The 18886-nt window shown below is 36.8% G+C and overlaps 2 long non-coding RNA genes across 2 annotated transcripts; one reads left to right on the top strand and one right to left on the bottom strand.

Annotated features, from left to right (window-relative positions):
• Window positions 1-2179: 2179 nt before the first annotated feature.
• Window positions 2180-10344, top strand: LOC111472983. Its single transcript, XR_002715518.1, has 3 exons — window positions 2180-2214; window positions 9536-9538; window positions 10223-10344. It is a non-coding gene; the product is annotated as an uncharacterized LOC111472983 (long non-coding RNA).
• Window positions 10345-16748: 6404 nt separating this feature from the next.
• Window positions 16749-18209, bottom strand: LOC111472987. The gene is made up of 3 exons (XR_002715520.1): window positions 18200-18209; window positions 17946-18072; window positions 16749-17102 (listed from the first exon to the last, which is right to left on the bottom strand). It is a non-coding gene; the product is annotated as an uncharacterized LOC111472987 (long non-coding RNA).
• Window positions 18210-18886: the final 677 nt, after the last annotated feature.

Genomic DNA, 18886 nt, shown 5'->3' on the forward strand with positions numbered 1-18886 from the left:
ATAAGGTTTGTTGTAGCTTCTTAGCTCTCGTCCTTGTAATTGGACCTTCAGGTATGGAAATTCCTTGATCGTGGTTCATATCACATTAAGTTCAACTCTTTGTCATGAGTCATGTTTTGAAGATCGGTATCTTCTTATCTATACATAATTTTCCTTTTGTAGATCCATTCAAAAGAACATCTACAAATTCCTAGATTTTATGACTTTAACTTATTTATCTTTCGTCATCATCCCTCATACCTACGGGGTAATTAGCCTTCAAATTGGTCATCTAATATGACAATTTGAATTTTAGTAGGATTGAATCATCTCATAATTCTCTCACTACGAAGACGCTTATCCAATTAATGCGAGGATCCACTGGACTCTCAAGCGAAATTTTAAATTGTTAACAACTTTTGTTCATTATTAGCGGCTTCACTTGGAACTGTCTAATTAATACTATCTCACCTTATTAGAGGTGTATGTCCTTCTATTTGAACTTTTTTAAAAAATTACATTTGTCATAAAAATATGTTTTTCTATCAACTAAATTTAGTACAATGTTCTCGTACTTTTCATTATGATCCGATCATAATGTCTTGATAGATTTAACTTTAGTCTCATTTTTCTTGAACTTTTCAAAAAAAAAAAAAAAAAAAAAATAGAGTAAATTACATTTGATAAGGATACTTATATATTAATAATCATCAATCATATTGATAAAATATTAACAACATTCTTTGCCTTTTGCATTCATCAGACCACTTGGGTCAGAATGCATAAGCTCAAAACGCTCTTTGGTCTTCCAGCCTTTTTCAATAAAAGCCCAATGATTATCTTGCATGAAAAGCGAGATCTATAGACATGTAAAGTAATTAACTCCAACGTTTAGAGAATTAACTTTTACTAGTCTTTTCATTGTATTCAATTTGACATTAATTAACTGAACTGACAAAGACAAGTATCATCTTTTGGAGAAAGCAATTTATTTTTTTATTCTTGATTCTCTAATCATGAATATCTCAATGTTTCGTAGTATAGGAAGTATTAACATTTTAACACATACTAATTGTACTCAATTTGAGCGGAACATATTTTCAAATAATTTTGAAAATATAAACTTTAATATTTCATGTAACTAATACTATATGAACTACTTAATAATAAAGTTTGAGAAATTGAATTTCTCTCGTGGTTACTAAAAACGCCATGTTCAACATTTAGTAACAATTTTAACTTAACACCTTAATGTCTCCCACTGCTCTCATTGAGATTGATTTCCTAGTGTCAACCGGTAGAATCTATTCTACCTCATCAAGTATTTTTCAAGAATTACATATAAATGTAACGAAGAACAAATCTTGATAGTAGATCTTATATCAACTATCCACTTGGTGTCACTGAGTCTCCACCAAAAATCTAGTAAATCAAATTTATTTTCGTTTAGATTTTTCTTTAAAGAGAGTAATTTCAAAAATTTGTCTCATATGACTATCCTCCCTAATTAGGAACTATTTCCTATCATTGCTTTAGTTCTAAGATTTTTTTTTTTTTGAATTTTTGTAATACTGAATTTAGAGATCCTTTAGATAACTATCTAAATTTAGCTTTTATTGACTTAAACATCTCACATGTTTTTGTCATTTTCTTATCTTTTAGCATGACATCCAACATGTCAACTAAAAGACATGAACAAAGCTTTCTCATCACCTTTGATTCACCAATCATATGCTCTTCGAACAAATCGATTCACATTGACAATAGGTCTTGACAACATTTCTCAACAAAGACAACAAAAAAATATATATTATCATCATATAGTGCTAATATTATTTTTCCAAGTATTAAAATTTTCTCAATCTGACTTATCAGTAATGAAAATTAAACAATCGAGAGAATTTAAACATGATATTAGAAATATATAAAATATTATTTAATTACAAACAATCAACTATACATTCAATTTCAGCCTAAGAACAAACAGTTTTATAAAATGAACCCTATAAACCATTTCTAATGCTTTGGTACTTTAGTGATTTAGAACAAGTGACGTCGTAGGGTAGGTCAAGCGTTCCTTCACTAAACTGAGACAATCTCAACCAAACATTATACCATAATAACTCTTATTCATATAATATTTAGTTACCATTACTATCGAGAGAGTTTAATCCTCTTATTATCGGTTCTGGCGACGACAATGGTGTTCCCTAGCGGCGGCGACGTGGGTGTTGGGTATCACAATCGCACTTTTGATGGCAGCGGACTTGTAATTGTGCAGCACTCACTTTCCAATGACAAGTGAGCTAAGCTAATTCGTTCTTACGTCGCTTACGGCCAAGCGACGTATGCTCGAGCCTCTTGCCTCGATTTTAAGAGAAGATTTTAGAAAACGAGGGCAGAGAGAGATTTTCGAAAGAGAGATTTTTGAAAGAGACGTTATATAAGCAAACAAGAGAGAAATAACAACGGCTCACAGTATATAACCTTGGGTAGGGAGAAGTTGACAACTAGTTGTATCCCTCTATAGTACATTCTGAGACATTTCATGACATGCCTAAACATGATATTTCTGAAACGTCATATTTCCTAGAAATATAAAATTAAAACACTAGAATATGAAAAGACATAAAGGGTTGGGTTTGTCATGGGCATGCGGCCATGGGCAATATGCCTTGGACGAGCATGACCGTGACATTCTCCCCCACCTAATTGGTTGACGTCCCTGTCAACCGACTACTTTCAAACCTGGCGATGTGGGTGGCAGCGGAGTCCAGATCTTCGGCGCGTTTCCAGCTGGTTTCCTCCGTAGGGAGATTCTTCCACTTGACAAGGAATTCGTGAATCGTCTGTACGGGTCTTCCTATCTTCCTAACCCTATCGGTTAGGATCTCCCTTATTTCTTTGTTGTCTCTTTGTTTCAGATTGATGCTTGGTCTCGTGATTACATTTCGCTGGTCGTCGTCCAGGTTAGGGTGATAGGGCTTCAAGTTGCTCACATGAATTACTAGGTGGATTTTTATCCATGTGGGTAGCGCAACTCTATAGGAGGTAGCCCCGATCTTTTTAAGGACTTCAATTAGGCCTTCATATTTTCGAACTAGTCTCTGGTCCTTTCGACTACGAAATCTGATCTGTTCTTGTCTCAACTTAATGAGAACTTAATCTCCTGCTCGAAATTGGAGGGGGCGACGCTTCTTGTCCACCCACTTCTTCATATGCTTGGAAGCTTTCTCTAAATATGCTCGGGCTATATCTGTTGTCTGCTTCCATTTTCTTGTGAAATTTTGAGTTTGAAGGTTTTTCCCTGAATAAGAATTATCAATAATATGGGGCAAGGTCGGTTGTCGTTTACTTACAATTTCAAAGGGACTCTTCCCCGTAGACGAGCTCGTTTGACAATTGAAACAGAATTGGGCGACATCTAGCAATTGTATCCAGTTCTTCTAGCGAGCGTCGACGAAGTCACGTAAGTATTCTTCGAGCAAGCAGTTGAACCATTCAGTCTATCCATCAGTTTGAGGATGATAGCTCGAGGAGATATTTAAAGTCGTTCCCAAGAAGGCGAATAATTTGGTCGAGAATGTGCCAATGAATCTACCATCCCTATCACTAATGATTCTCGATGGAATGCCCCATAACTTGACAACGTGTTTGAAAATAGTTGGGCTGTTAGTTCAGCTAAGCATAATTTGGGAGTGGGAACGAACGTCGCATATTTTGAGAACAGGTCTACGATAACCAAGATGACGTCATATTCCCCGACTTTTGGGAGGTGTGTTATGAAGTCCAGAGATACACTTTCCCAAGGCCTTGTTGGCACAGGTAGAGGTTCCAAGAGTCCCGAGACTTTGGCTTTCTCGACTTTGTCTTGTTGGCAGATGAGGCACGTCTTGGTGTACTGCATGATGTCGTCCCGCATATTCGGCCAGAAGTACCCCTTTTTTATTAGGGCATATGTTCTTTTCCACCCAGGGTGTCCGGCTCATAAGGTATCATGACATTCCTGAATGAGCTTCTTCCTCAGTTCTCCTGTTCTTGGGATGTATAATATGTTTTCTTTAGTCATTAGAAAGTCTCCCTCGACCCAAAATTGTCGTGTCTTCCCAGCTTTAGCTAGTTCAACACGGCTTTGGCCGATGGGTCCTTGTGTAAATATTCTTTGATGATATCGGGCATCGATCCATCGACATTACTTGAATGAATATGGGCTAACATGCACAGGGCCGCATGTTCGCCCTTCCGATTCAGCGCATTGGCTGCTTGATTACTCTTCCCTACCTTGTATTCAAATTTGAAGTCGAATTCCGCCAACAACTTCTGCCACCGGGCTTGTTTTGCCGTCAATTTTGGTTGATCGAAGAAGTGGCAGAAGGCGTTGTTATCCGTCTTCACTATGAACTGTGATCCCAAGAGATACTGTCTCCAGATTTGTAGGCAATTGACTACAACCAGCATTTCTTTTTCGAAGACAGTGTATCTCCGTTCGGCATCCTTAAGCTTTCGACTTTCATAAGCGATGGAGTGACCTTCTTGAATAAGGACACCGCCTAGGGCAACGTCGGAAGCATCTATTTTATTTCAAATGGCTTTGTAACATCTACTAACTCGAGGACAGGACCCCCTCGTCATGGTTGCCTTCAGATCTTCAAAGGCCATTTGACATTTATTTGACCACGACCAAGGGTGGTCTTTCTTCAGGAGCTCTGTTAATGGAGCGGCTCGTCGTGAAAACCCTTCGACGAACCGCCTATAGTAGTTTGCTAATCCTAAGAAGGACCGCACATCGTATACGGAAGTAAGGACTTTCCACTCTTGGATAGCTTTTATCTTATCGCTATCCATACCGATCTGTCCACAACTGATGATATGTCCAAGGAAGTTGATGCATGTTTGTGCGGAGGCACATTTTTCTTTCTTGACGTACAACTGATTCTGCCGCAACTTGTCAAACACCAGCTTCAAGTGCACCTTGTGTTCCTCTAGGGTTGTGCTGTATACAACTATGTTGTCGAGGTATACTATGACGAACTGATCCAAGTATTCGTAAAAAACCTGGTTCATTAACGTGCAAAACGTAGCTGGGGCGTTTGTCAAGCCAAAGGGCATTACCAGGAACTCGAAAGCCTCATATCTTGTTACACACGTCGTCTTGGACTCGTCCCCCTCGACGATACGTACTTGGTAGTACCCTGATTGTAAGTCCAACTTCGTGAAGTATTTGGCCCCGTGAAGTTGGTCGAACAAGTCGGATATTATCGGTAGTGGGTATTTGTTTCGTACCCTCACCTTGTTTAAGGCTTTATAATCTATGCACAGACACAACATCCCATCCTTCTTTTTCTGAAATAATACGGGGGCTCTATAAGGTGCCTCTGCCGGGCGAATGAATTCTGCCGTCAACAACTCATCTAGTTGTTTCCTCAATTCGGCTAGCTTAGGGGGAGCCATCCGGTATGCGTTCTTCGTTGGGGGTTAACCCTGGGAAGGAGTTCAATTTCGTGATCAATGTCTTGACGGGGTGGTAATGTTTGTAGTAAGCTCTCTAGAATTATGTCAACATAACTGTTTAGTACCTCATTGATTTCGTTTGGGATAGTTTCCTCAGTGGTCACTTCTTCCATCAGTGGTATAGTCATAAATGTAGGTTTCTCTTGTGCGAGTTCTCTTTTCAATTGTATGGTCGAGATCATTCTAAGATACCTGGCTGCTTGATGCTTGCAGGTATTACTGTGGGGTTGTGGTCGGTGATCACCAAGAATTTCGCTAGTGGCATTGGGATAACTTTGTGTTCTAGGAGGAACTTCATCCAAAGTACCACGTCAAAGTCATCCATGCGAACTATGATAAAGTCCAGCTCTCCTATCCAAGTCCCTAATTTGAAGGGGACTCTTTTGGAAACTCCCACAATAGGCAAGGCCTCGGAGTTGACAGCTTTCATTTTTCCAGGGTCCTTTTCTATGGTGAGTCCCAATCTTCGTGCTTCTTGATCGGCGATGAAGTTGTGAGTCGCTCCTGAATCTACAAGGTGCTCTTGCTCGGTCGAGAATTTATTGCTGCATCCATAAACATGAGCTCTTTCTCTATTATCTCCTTCGGGTCGACCTTCCGTTGAAGGGCTGACAAGAATTTGAGCGTGCCCATTTGGGGGGGTTGTCTTGATCTTTGTTCTTGATTAGCATAGTCTCGACTCTTCCGTCGTTGCTCTCTTGAATGGACACTTGGAGTGCACTGAGAGAGGCTCAATGAGAACAATAGGAGACTTTGTGGGGGCCTTTACACAACAGGCATTATAAAGGTGTCGTCGGGTGGTTCCTTTGAGGGTAAGGTTCTCGAGATATCCCTGCTTGGTTGTTCTGTGGAAGTTTATCTGTCCACCCGCTTGGTCTGTCGTTACTTCCATTTGGCCTATTGGGACTTCCATTTTGATGACCTGGCTGTTTATATGTTTTGCCCCCAGTGTTTGGGGCCTGTGTTGTTTTTCTTTGGTAACCCACTTTGTTCCCATAGTCTAGGAGTCTCTCGGCGCTGGCAATTGTGGTAGCTAGGTCTTGAACCTTCTTCTCGTGTACATTTGTTTTGGCCCACGGTTGTCACTCATTTATAAAGAAGTGTTAAGGATATTTAGTAATAAATTATAGTTTACCATATATATTATATTTGATATTTTATTATAAGGCAAATATCTAATATTTGCCTTATTATCATAGGTATCTTTCCATTTATTGTTATTTCCATTTATTACTATTTTCATATCCTTGTAATTTATTTGATTATAAATAAGATAACTTTCACATCATTTAGGTGTGGTGGATTAATCAAACATTCACATGGTATCAGAGCCCTCTCGGTTTAACAACCCCGATCTTTTCTTTTCAATGGCTTTTGAATCCTCTAATCTTCTTCTCCACCACCCCTGCTGGCTTTGACGCCTCAAGGGCAGTCTTCATGGATGCCGCAGGCGGAGCCGATTGATTATTCTTCAGCTCCACCCTATTGACCTCCAAATCACCTTTCGTCATACTCTGTACATACAACTTCACATTTTCTAACCTAATCGGTTTTCCCCTTGGCCAATATAGTCTCTCTCATTTCCTTCCCAATCAACCCTTCATCCTTCACAGAAACCCTAATCTCAGGATCCTCATCAGTGTTCTCTTCAGAAATATACGGAATCTCGACAAGCCCATCAACCTTTTGCAGAGATTTACCTTCGGAATCTGGGTGCCGCACTGGCCTATTCGCCAACCATGTTGCCGCAGCCCTTCCTGCCAAAATTGGCTCCTTCGCCCAATGTGGCGACTCTTCCGGCTTCAACATTGTCTTTGTCCCTTGCTCTAGGTTTCCCCTTCTACTTCTTGGGGTTAGAAATATTCTCACCAGAGCCAAGGCAGCATCGTCGCTAAGCGACAATCCCTCTTCATGGGTTAGACATATTCTCGCCGAAGCCAAGGCAGCATCGCCGCTGAGCGGCGATCCCTCTGCAATTTTTGATGGCCAAGAACCGGGTTGTTAGCATCTTCATGAAAAGTGTTTCTCAACCTTTTTGAATTTTTCAGATTCAAGCTTCACGTTCGTTTAAATCCGACGCTTAGCTTGCGGTGGGGTGTTAAGGATATTTAGTAATAAATTATAGTTTACCATATATATTATATTTGATATTTTATTATAAGGCAAATATCTAATATTTGTCTTATTATCATAGGTATCTTTCCATTTATTGTTATTTCCATTTATTACTATTTCCATATCCTTGTAATTTATTTGATTATAAATAAGATAACTTTCACATCATTTAGGTGTGGTGGATTAATCAAACATTCACATGGTATCAGAGCCCTCTCGGTTTAACAACCCCGATCTTTTCTTTTCAATGGCTTTTGAATCCTCTAATCTTCTTCTCCACCACCCCTGCTGGTTTTGACGCCGCAGGGGCAGTCTTCATGGCTGCCGTAGTCGGAGCCGATTGATTATTCTTCGGCTCCACCCTATTGACCTCCAAATCACCTTTCGTCATACTCTGTACATACAACCTCACCTTTTCCAACCCAATCGGTTTTCCCCTTGGCCAATATAGTCTCTCTCATTTTCTTCCCAATCAACCTTCATCCTTCACATAAACCCTAACCTAAACCTATCAACCTTTTGCAGAGATTTACCTTCGGAATCTGGGTGCCGCACTGGCCTATTCGCCAACCAAGTTGCCGCCGCCCTTCCTGCCAAAATTGGCTTCTTCGCCCGATGAGGCGACTCTTCCGACTGCCCTTCTCGCCAAAATTGGCTCCTTCGCCCAATGTGGCGACTCTTCCGGCTTCAACATTGTCTTTGTCCCTTGCTCTAGGTTTCCCCTTCTACTTCTTGGGGTTAGAAATATTCTCACCAGAGCCAAGGCAGCATTGTCGCTAAGCGATAATTCATCTTCATGGGTTAGACATATTCTCGCCGAAGCCAAGGCAACATCGCCGCTGAGCGGCGATCCCTCTACAATTTTTGATGGCCAAGAAAGTGTTTCTCTACACCTTCTCTGAACCAGGTTGTTGATATCTTCACGAAAAGTGTTTCTCAACCTTTTTGAATTTTTCAGATTCAAGCTTCACGTTCGTTTAAATCCGACGCTTAGCTTGCGGTGGGGTGTTAAGGATATTTAGTAATAAATTATAGTTTACCATATATATTATATTTGATATTTTATTATAAGGCAAATATCTAATATTTGTCTTATTATCATAGGTATCTTTCCATTTATTGTTATTTCCATTTATTACTATTTCCATATCCTTGTAATTTATTTGATTATAAATAAGATAACTTTCACACCATTTAGGTGTGGTGGATTAATCAAACATTCACAAGAAGAACACCTTGTCCTTCTCTGATGTGCCCCTGATATCTAGAATTAGGGTCGAGAACTGTCTGACATAGTCCCTTATGCTTCTAGTTTGCTTTAGGGCTATTAGTTTTTTCATTGCTAGATGTTCTATGTTTTCGGCGAGGAATTGGTCCCTCAACTCAACTCTCTCTTGAGGTCTTCCCACGAGTCTATGGTGTACAATTCATTTTCGATGTCTTGCACCTTCGTACGCCACCAAAGTTTGGCATCGTCTATGAGATACATCGAGGCTACTGTCACCTTTATGTCGTCGGTACAAGCTGGTGTGGCTTTGAAGTACTGTTCGACATCAAAAATGAAGTTCTCCAACTCTTTGGCGTTCTGATTCCCTTTGAAAGGTCTAGGGTATGAGAACTTTAGTTTGTTAGATCCCATATTAGTTTGCCCAGCCAAGACGTTCTCCACGGCTTTCATGGTCACCTTAATTCGGGTGCTCACGACGGACATCTTTTCTTGGATGTCATCGATCGTTGTTCTGAATTCCTCAGCTAATCCATTGAACAAACTCATCATTGTATTTTGTAGCACGTCGAACTCTTCGCCACGTCCCTCCTTATGCGCGATAGAGCTATCAGGGCTACCATACGATCTTGGGCTGCTCATAGGAGCAACTTTTTCTTCGAGTGAGGTCACATGAAACATTTCTGCGATTGGTAACCCATCCAGGCGGTTACCCATTGCGTCGATTTCTACGATTTTTCTATTCAATTCTGTCACCCGTGCTTTCAGGAAACGGATGGTGTCAGGGACTTCTTTGAGGACAGCATTTCCTCCTCTATTAAAGTAAGCCGGTCGGCTTGTGATTTGGGTGTCGACTTTGTCGTCGACATGTTTTCGGTCTTTGCTATTTTACGGAGCTTACAAAGCTCTGATACCACTTGACACAATCGCACTTTTGATGGCAGCGGACTTGCGATTGTGCGGCACTCACTTTCCAATGACAAGTGAGCTAAGTCAATTCGTTCTTACGTCGCCTACAGTCAAACGACGTATGCTCGAGCCTCTGGCCTCGGTTTTAAGGGAAGGTATTAGAAAACGAGGGCAGAGAGAGATTTCCGAAAGAGAGATTTTTGAAAGAGGCGTTATTTAAGCAAACAAGAGAGAAATAACAATGGCTCACAGTATATAACCTTGGGTAGGGAGAAGTTGACAACTAGTCGTATCCCCCCTATAGTACATTCTGAGGCATTTCATGTCTGACAGACCTAGACATGATATTTTTGAAACGTCATACTTCCTAGAAATACAAAAGTAAAACACTAGAATATGAAAAGACATAAAGGGTTGGGTTTGTCATTGGCATGCGACCATGAGCAACATGCCTTGGACGAGCATGATCGTGACACTGGGCAGGGGGTTTTCTGATGTGGGAAGGGGCACGGGGTGGTGTGGGAAACAGTCGGCTGCGGGACCGTGAGCATTGGGTGGTAGTGGCTTAAGGAAGAAAAGTGAAAAAGAAAGAAGGAAGAGCGGCGGGCGGCAACTCGCTAAGGGTTTGGCTTACATGCTGAACCCTAGGGCTTATTTTTATAATTCTTATTTTGTTATTGGGCCTCACATGTAGAGTGCTTCAAATGGTGTCTTGTTAGATAATAATGGTGATGATGTTCTATTTATAAGATAAACAGCCGTTAAAATGCATTCTTCCCAAAAATCAAGTGGAACCTGTGACTGAAAAAGAAGAGACCTAGCTTACGTTCTATGACTCTGTTTTGTTGTGGAGTATAGACACAAGTGCTTTGAAATTCAATGCCACAAGAAGTAAAAAATGGTTACAAAGATAGAAACTCAGTCCCATTGTCTGATCTAAATATTTTGATAGTAGTATGAAATTGAGTTTGAACGAATTTAATAAAGTTTACTAACAAATGATGTACTTCTCATTTGTGTTGCATAAGAAAAACTCAAGTACATCGAATAAAATCATCAACAACAATGAGAAAAAAAACGCAAACCATAATGGGTTGAAATTTTATGTGGTCCCCAAACATCACAGTGTAACAGACCAAAGACAGAATGAGTTGTTATTAAACTTCTTGGGAAAGACAACCTAGTTTATTTTGCTAATGGGCAAATACTACCATTATGAGAAAGAGTATCATTATTAAGATGCAATTGATCATATAGAAATTTAAAACGAGAAGAAGAAGAATGACCTAGGTATAAATGCCACAAATTAGATGACTGAGATACTTGATTTGCTGAAGATTTGATTGGAGATGATGAAATATGATAGAGACCTCCGAATTGTTTACCCGAGCCAATCATCTTCCCTGTAGCTAAATCCTGCATAACACAAGAATAAGGATAGAAGGTGACATAACATTTCAAGTCATTGGTAAGTTTTCTTATGGACATTAGGTTTAAATTGAATGAAGGCACACATAAAACATTCTTTAATTTAAGGTCAAGATTAAAGGAAACATTTCCGGTATGTGACACATGTGTTGTCCCTCCATTAGGAAAATTTATCATAGATATGTGGTAGCCTTTGGTTCAGTCATAACAGAAGCTTTGGATACTATATGATCAGTAGCTCTACTTTCGAGAATCCATGGATTAGAATTTATAGAGTTAATAGATAATGCAGATACTGGAAACAAACTTGCAACATTGATGTTATTATCATAATTACCAAAAGAACGATGATTGAGTGCAGATAAGGATGATACAATCTGTTGTAATTACTCAGAAGAAAAATTTGGGATGAAATTAGGTGATTGTTCTTCTGTATTCAACTGAGAAACATCGGTCATATTTGCAAATGATCGATATCCTCGATTTTTGCGTTGATTGATTTGTACTGCCCTTCTAGAATTATTTTTCTATTGACATCGATCTTCTGTATGTCCCCTTCTATCACAAAATTTACAGTGAAACTTAAGGATTCGACACTAATCAATTGTATGACCATTTTTATTGCAGTATTCACATGATTTATCCTTGGCGAATTTTGAATATGTTGTTTTCTTCTACACTACTAATACCATCTAGAAATTTTTAGTAAGTTCAGAAGTTACCTGACGCTGCATCTCTTCTTGTACAAGTAATGAATAGGTTTGTCTCACATTAGGTAATGGAGTCATCATCAATATGTTAGATCTCACCGTTTTATAAGACTCATTGAGCCCCATGAGTAATTGCATCAACTTGTCTTCTTCGCATTGATCAACATGTATTTAACGTTGATTACAGGTAAATGGTGTGTCGTACGCTTCCAATTCATCCCAGAGTGCTTTGAGCTTGGTGAAATATGCTGATAGTGTCGTGGTTCCTTGTGACATCATTGCTATCGACTTTTGTATCTGAAAAATTGCTGGTGCATTCTTTTGCGAGAACTGATCGTGAAAATCAACCCACTCTTGATGAGCTGTCTTGGCATGAATAATACCCTCAATGATACCTGTATCAACTGAATGAGTTAACCAAGATATTATCATACTGTTGCACTGATTCCACAGTTCAAATTCGGTTGAATTTGCATCTTGAGACGGTTTTTCAATTGTGCCATCAATGAAGCCAATTTATTTTTGGCAATAAGAGCATGCATAACTGATCTAATTCAGGATTGGTAATTTGTTTCATTTAATTTGATTGGACTAGTGAATATCCTCGCTGATCAGAGTGATGAATATAATAAGGATGTGTTAAATCAACATCCGAAATTTTGAAGTTGGATTTGGCTGATTGAAGAAATTTTGGTATTTAAGAATACCAAGATCGGTGCTTTCATACCATGTTATGAATGAAAAATAGAAATAGAATTGGAATCAAAAGTGTGTATTCTGAATGATATTCATAATGTTTAGGATACAAGCTAGCAACTAATATCTACCAATAATGAAAATATAAAGTAATTAAATATTAAAAATAAAATAAAATATACTATAAATCAAATATTAAGAAAGAATATTAAAATATAATATTTAAGATATATTCCATAAATAATATATACTTTAAATATTATATCTGGATATTAGGTCACAACAACATTAAAAGATTCCATTCGGATGAAAGTGAGAAAATATATTTATGATGATAGCAAACTTACTCTTAGCATTAATTATTTTCCGTATTTTAAATTGTCTTAAAAATAACTATTTCAACTATTTTTCAATCATTCAAATGAGAGACAAGATAGTAGACGTGATGATGTGGCGGTTAAATCAAAATGAGTACAAATGAAAGTATGAAGTTTATAATTTTAGAAGAGTAAAAAATGGTAGAGTTTTTGTTCTGAATCTCTAAATAAAATTATTTATACATAATATAAATTTAATTTTAATCGTTACTCACATCGATTTTTATTATTATTCTATTATATTATTATATTAATATATTTTGAAATTGTGGTGTTACTTAGATCATTTTTATTATTATTATATTATATTTTATAATAAATTTTGAAATTTGAATTTAACGGTTATTCACGTTATCTTTTTATTATTATTATATTATTATTATTATATGTAAAAATTTTGAATTTTTAATTTGAGTTACTCCCTTTTTATTATTTTTATATTATATTATTATAATTAAAAAAATAATAATAATAAATTTTTAAAAAAAAATCTTATTATTTACTTTTAATCTCCCCTCTCATTCTCTTACCAAGTCTAATGTCCATATTAATTTCTATCTTTGGCCACTTTTCTCCTATATTTAAAACCCATCAACTTCCCCATATTTCAAAACATACAACTCTTGATATCATGGGCTCACATAGGTTGACTGGGATTTCAATGGACATAATCGAACTTTCATTAAAGATAAATTAATGACACTTATTTAAGATAATCAAGTAAGTGATCTTACCGTTGAAGTTGGATAATAGAATGATGTATGATGGTACATGCCTTGTGATCCTTGTATGCACTATATTACATTATGCTATGTTTATGTGTTCTATGTAATAACAAATGACGCTATGCTATGTATGCATATGATATCCATTACACCATATTGTGAAATGAAATACTATGTATGTCATGTTTTGCCATGTAAAGCTATGTGGTGGATTATGTGATGATTACTATGTATACATTGTTGGGTTTTATGTTCTAAAACTCATAGTTTGTAAACAACAACATATTCTATTTTCAATAAAGTTATTATGATTGTTTATTCAGCAAAGATTGTTATGGAATAAAGTGAACTTTATGATCATTAGTCTAAATCCAATAAACTAAGAACACTCTAGCTATAGTATGATTATTTGAACTATATGTAGAGACATAAGAGTTGATCAAGTTCAAGTATATAGTCAAAATGATCTATAGTATAAGGATAAGGCTGAGTATCTTATTCTGGGGACACTACGGATGCGGCCCACTTTTGTATATGATATAAACAATGTGATCACTAAAATTGTACATGTGGAGACATGTGAGTGGGGCGTCCTATGCAATGAGTATTGCATAAGATCGGACCAGGAAGAAAATCACTCTCACTTTATAATGTTGTTTACTGTTGAGACTGATTTTCTTTTCATTCGATGACCTAGGTAACTCGATCTTAATCTTGAGCTAACCATGAACTCCTGTTTATTCGGAATTATTCTTAGATTTGCATGGGTGAGAGTGGCTCAAGTTCGCCGACTCAATAGGCCTCCCATTTCAAGGGTAAGACTGGGTAAATGGTTGGGGACGTGGGGTGCAAGATGAAATTCATTTCTACCCACTTTTAGGGATAGAAGAGAGGTAGTTCTCTTAAGTACTGACTCCAGGTCTTGAACAAGGGCCCCACCCTCTCAATTGCCTGAGAGGGATTCAGTTTACTTGTTGGACCACAAACCAATTATTCATTAAAGGATCAATGAAACATAAGAAACAAGAAGTAACTTCAGGGGTAAAACGGTAAATTGACCTAGCTCTAGTTACGAACAACTTGTGAAGGATCGACTTACTAATTATGGTTATATCAAATGGACAGAAATATATCTATAGTGAGGGGAGTGCAACTACTAGACTATAGTGGAATGTCCTAGTAGTTAACGAATGATGGTTAACAAGGTTAATGAGTTTAACAGGTTAATCTTGGATCGTTGGAGCCCATGATCTATAGGTCCATTAGGTCCCTCTGCTAGCTCATATCGAACTAAACCATATAACAGTGTGACGAGTGAGTTCGAAGTGTTCGAATTCATATTAGGGAGAATGTGCTACATATATACGATGTATTTAACCGCATTTTTGTTTTACTTACGAATTAAACAAAAAGAGAGAATTTGAGATATTTAAATAAGATTTAAATATCTTAATCAAATACGTGTCGCAATTAATTGAGATTGGCATTTGAATTAATATTAAATATTAATTAAATAGTTTAATTAATCATTTAATATTACTTTAATTTGAAATTAATAATTCAAATTGATTGTTGAATCAAAATGAAAATCCATGTTAGTGGAATTTTGAGGTGTCAAAATTTGGTTTAACCAAACTTGCATGCTTGCCAACTAAACCCCATAAATTTGAGTGAAATTTTGAGTGTCAAAATTTGGTTAACTCAAGCATGCATGCTTGCCACATAATCCCAAACATTTGAGTGGAATTTTGAGTCAAAATTTGGTGATCTCAAATTTGCATGAACATACAAACATGACTCTATAAATAGAGTGATCATGAAAGTGCTTCTTGTTGGTGAAAAACCTTGAGAAAAACCTCTCACAAACACTCTCTTCATATATACAAAATCCCTCCCAAGTTTAGTCACTCACCGGATTCCACAATCCCGTTCTAAGGCTGGAGGATAGTGGAGAAGACACTAGTGGTGGTTCGAAACCGGTTCGTGAGGAAAAAGGAATTTGAACTACAAAAGTTTAGTATTCAAACTCATTAAGTTTTAATACTTATGAACATGATAGTTATTTACTATAATTGATGTTTTAAAATTGCCTAAGATCTAAATTGCTTCCGCATGTATTATATTAACACCTTCATACATGATGTATATATGTAATATGTCATAAATGAAAGAAAAAAGAGAATGATGTTAATGATATGCTATGAATCATGAGAACCTCATGTATGTATGTATGTTATGCATTGGAATACTTCCTCATTATGTTATATTAATACGGATGTGTACCTTCGATATTTACGTTCATCATGATATCATGCGAGTCTTTCCTTTTCTGCGGTGTCTGGTGACGCGTTGTCCCTGACCAAGTCAGGCCTAGGGAGTATGTATACAGCCTGCCTGGTAGGTTCATGTGCGCGTGCATGAGCCATGTGTGGGGAAGTACCACACATCCAACCTTGCCTAGAATTGGAAAAGTCCAAGGTCATGTTACGGTTTTAAAGAATAGGTCTCATCATCATATGTGTGTGATTGCATTACTAACGCAAAAAATGAGGTGATTTACTAAGTATTTCTTAAAATACTCAAGTCACGTGCTACCTTTATTTTTCATGTAAAGGTAAAACGCTCATGCACAGATGACAGTAAATGTTGAAATGGTCATGAAAGTCAAGATAGGGTAGTAGTATGCATTGATTTTCATTTAGTAATTAATAGGTGGCTTTTTATTTTTGTATTCAAATACTATGTCATTTCTATTCTCTTGTTTTAAATTAAACGTGCAAGTCTATGACTTGTTTTTAAAAAAATTATTTTAATTTTAAATTAAACTCGAAAATTTTCACAACCCAGCCCAACCCTCTATAAACTAAACTAATTTATTTTTGGGTTTAGGGTGGGGTTGAGTTCGGGTTATTCCAAATTGAGAAGATACAAGTGGAGAAAAAACTACGGCCGATCGGAGAAGTCCAATGAGGAACAAAGAGCGTAGAAGTCCGACGAAAATGGAACGAAAGCTGAGTGGAGAAACAGTTGGAACGACGTTGACGAAATCAAGTGGAGAAATGGTAGTAGAAAAGAGAGTCTAACGGAGAAATAAAGAGGTGACCCGCGAGCTAGATCAACGTCTAAGATGAGGACGTCAACGGAGAAGTTGAACCCCGTGAGATAAGAACGATGAAGATGAGCACAATGAGATAGATGAAGAGAGAGAGAGAGAGAGACAATAACAATAATTAATTGAGTGTATTAAATTTTACTATTTAAACCCGACTCTACTCAACCCAACCCATGAACATCCAATTCAGCGCAAATCCACCGAGAAAACTATGAAGACGAGAAGATATCGGGCCGATTAAGGAGACCAAGAAGCTCCGAACAGCAAAAAGAGAGACCATTTGAAGTGTTGCATATAAATATGATTGTGTGGTGCCTTAAAAGTCAAACCAGGACAAAAGCAACATTCCCACTTCCTTAAAGGACAAATTTAGTTTGACTTTGGTCAATTTATCGTCCACTTTATTTATTCCATTTTAATAGCTTAATTAATCAAATAAAAAAATTAAATCAAAATATCCCTCAAAATTAATATTTTTTTAATCTAATAAAAAAATCATAATGAAAATGAATTAAATAAATATTTGATTGTTTAATAATTATAATAAAAATGAATCAATAAATTATTTTTTAAAATTATGATATATAAATAATAAATCAACTAATCAAAATTAGTCCCGAGAAATAATTAATTATAATTATAAAAATTAAATTTTACCAATGTAACTTAACTCGTCTAATTACATTCCTTAAATAAGTTTTTAAATGTAAAAATGAATTAAATATATATTTAAATAATTTATTGATAAATTAATTATGTTGATTTTGGTGAACCAAGAACAAATAACTAATCATCAATTACAAATAAAAATAAAAAGGCAAATTAAGAACGAGAGAAAAAAAACGTGAATTTATTAATGTATTGAATATCCGGACTAAAAAAGAGATATATAAATGAGTTAATACCACGTTGGAATATTACTATATTAATAATATGTACCATTCTTTCGGTGGTACAATCATAAAAGTTTTAAAGTTAAATATAAGATCGAAGCTATATCAAGTATAAAATTAACATTCTAAATTTTGGAGCCTAACGTCTTACCGGCTCTGATACCATTTGTAACAGTCAAAGCCCATTACTAGAAGATATTGTTCTTTAGGTCACATTTCCCCTTAAAATTTTTAAAACGTGTCTACTAGGGAGAGATTTTCACACCCTTATGAAGAATGTCTCGTTCCCCTTTCCAACCAATGTGGGATTTCACAATCTACTCCCTTCGAAGTCCAACGTCCTGGCACAACACCCAGTGTTTGGCTCTGATACCAATTGTAACAGCCTAGGCCTACCGTTATAAGATATTATTCTCTTAGGTTTTTTCCTTTCAGGGTTCCTCTCAATATTTTTAAAACATATCGGGTAGAGAGAGATTTTCACACCTTTGTAAAGAATGTCTCGTTCCCTTTTCACACCTTTGTAAAGAATGTCTCGTTTCCTTCTCCAACCAACGTAGAATCACACGACGGGTATAAATAATCCTTAAAAATATATTATGTCCACCATCCCACTATCCAACAAAACAAGCAAAGACAGGCGTTTGAAGCAATAAGAAGTAAGAATAATGGTAAGTTTCGTTTAGTGGGTTAGCAAAACATATCTTATATTGCAGAAATACAAAGATATCCACTCCACAAACCAAACTTTGTCGCCAAGCATTCTATTTAATCATTTCTTTTTGCTTCCTCGTCTCTTTCCCCCAACCTAACCACAATCATTTTCCCTTTTTTTCCTTCAATTTTTTACTCATCCTTAGTCCATCATGCCACCTACCAAACCCTATGATCCAAACGGGTGTCCGGCCTATCATTGTTTGAAGCCGTTTATTATGTGATATGGAAGTAATTCAAGAGAACGTTTTAGAATAGATTACCTTGATGATCAAGAGTAGGGAAAACTTGTGATTCAAATCAGTTTACAAGAGGTTTGATCAATACTATTTAAATGACTCTAGCATGTAAATTCTAAAAATAAGAATTTGCCAAGTAAAAGTTTAGTTCTCAACAAAGTTAAAATAAAAACGGGATGGTAGTTGGAGTCGGCGGCTCTTTTAGGGTTCCCTCATTTGAGAGAATCAAGTTGGCCCTTGCGAATAGCTTGAT

This window comes from Cucurbita maxima, unplaced genomic scaffold (assembly GCF_002738345.1).
Source record: "Cucurbita maxima cultivar Rimu unplaced genomic scaffold, Cmax_1.0 Cma_Scf00095, whole genome shotgun sequence".
NCBI classification, from domain to species: Eukaryota; Viridiplantae; Streptophyta; class Magnoliopsida; order Cucurbitales; family Cucurbitaceae; genus Cucurbita; species Cucurbita maxima.